General features: G+C 46.9%; 1 protein-coding gene across 1 annotated transcript in view; it reads right to left on the reverse strand.

Moving 5' to 3' along the window:
• Positions 1-661, reverse strand: part of LOC110519864 (receptor-type tyrosine-protein phosphatase delta-like) — a 279764-nt gene extending 279103 nt beyond the window's left edge. Inside the window, exon 1 of the mRNA XM_036972586.1 lies at positions 570-661. The gene's annotated coding sequence lies outside the window, so the exon portion shown is untranslated. The remainder of the gene's footprint in view (positions 1-569) is intronic.
• Between the last annotated feature and the right edge of the window lie 1080 nt (positions 662-1741).

A 1741-nucleotide genomic window follows, 5' to 3' on the forward strand; every position in this document is an offset into this window, starting at 1 on the left:
GGGAGGTGTTCTCTGACAGAAGGGGAGGTGTTCTCTGACAGAGGGGGAGGTGTTCTCTGACAGAAGGGGAGGTGTTCTCTGACAGAAGGGGAGGTGTTCTCTGACAGAAGGGGAGGTGTTCTCTGACAGAGTGGGAGGTGTTCTCTGACAGAAGGGGAGGTGTTCTCTGACAGAGGGGGAGGTGTTCTCTGACAGAGGGGGAGGTGTTCTCTGACAGAGGGGGAGGTGTTCTCTGACAGAAGGGGAGGTGTTCTCTGACAGAAGGGGAGGTGTTCTCTGACAGAAGGGGAGGTGTTCTCTGACAGAAGGGGAGGTGTTCTCTGACAGAAGGGGAGGTGTTCTCTGACAGAAGGGGAGGTGTTCTCTGGAGACTATTCACGTTCAGCTGGACATTCTGTTTACACTTTATCTGAAGGGGTGACCATTAAGGCAGACATCATACCTACATAAGGAAGAGGGTCAAATAAACTTTGAATCCAACTATGCTGCACAATATGCTTGTATATTCATTACCGTCATCATCACTCTTCATCACTCACCAGTGTTAAGGGAGGGTCATCATCACTCACCAGTGTTAAGGGAGGGTTCCACTGTGTTGCTTCATCCTCAAGAAACGAAAGAATAAAAAAAACTCCCAGAATTCCCCTGCAGGAAGAAGAGAAAGGTTAAAAGGCATTGGTTCTAGAAAGATGGAGGGGGATGTGGGATGGCTGCTCTCTTGAAAAACAGACTCTGTTCAGAACCCAGTAGATTTCTGTTCAGAACTCAGAAGACTTCTGTTCAGAACCCAGTAGATTTCAATTCAGAACAAAGTAGATTTCAGTTTAGAACCCAGTAGATTTCAGTTCAGAACCCAGTAGATTTCGGTTCAGAAACCAGTAGATTTCGGTTCAGAACCCAGTAGATTTCGGTTCAGAACCCAGTAGATTTCAGTTCAGAACCCAGTAGATTTCGGTTCAGAACCCAGTAGATTTCAGTTCAGAACCCAGTAGATTTCGGTTCAGAACCCAGTAGATTACGGTTCAGAACCCAGTGGATTTCAGTTCAGAACCCAGTAGATTTCATTTCAGAACACAGTAGATTTCGGTTCAGAACCCAGTAGATTTCAGTTCAGAACCCAGTAGATTTCTAAGCCCTGTGTGTGTGTGTGTGTGTGTGTGTGTGTGTGTGTGTGTGTGTGTGTGTGTGTGTGTGTGTGTGTGCTGTGTTACACCAAGCATGGTAAATACAGCCACGATGTCTCACATTGAATGTCGCCAACATCATCTCACTGAGAAAATAGAACCAGATGATGAATGAATAAGTCTGGCTTCTCTCCAGAAATATCAACCCGCTACTTACAAGGCTTAGCTTTGTAGGACGTTAGTAGTACTTACAAGACTGTGTGTGGTGTGTGTGTGTGGTGTGGTGTGAGGTGTGTGTGGTGTGAGGTGTGTGAGGTGTGTGTGGTGTGTGTGGTGTGTGTGGTGTGTGTGTGTGTGTGTGTGTGTGTGTGTGTGTGTGTGTGTGTGTGTGTGTGCGTGTGTGTGTGTGTGTGGTGTGTGTGTGTGGTAGTGAGAAAGTGTTGTGTCCTAGGTGGGTGGTGACATCATGAATAATAATTTCTAGGTGCTAGATATTACTCAGCAGTGCCCTACTTTAAAAAATACATGGTAGACAACTACTACTGAGCTAGAGGCCGTGAGATAGAGAGAGAGGGAGTGGGGGGAGGAGAGAGGGGGGCAGAGGGAGAAGAAGAGAG

The sequence above is a fragment of the Oncorhynchus mykiss genome, unplaced genomic scaffold (genome assembly GCF_013265735.2).
Source record: "Oncorhynchus mykiss isolate Arlee unplaced genomic scaffold, USDA_OmykA_1.1 un_scaffold_182, whole genome shotgun sequence".
Classification (NCBI taxonomy): Eukaryota; Metazoa; Chordata; class Actinopteri; order Salmoniformes; family Salmonidae; genus Oncorhynchus; species Oncorhynchus mykiss.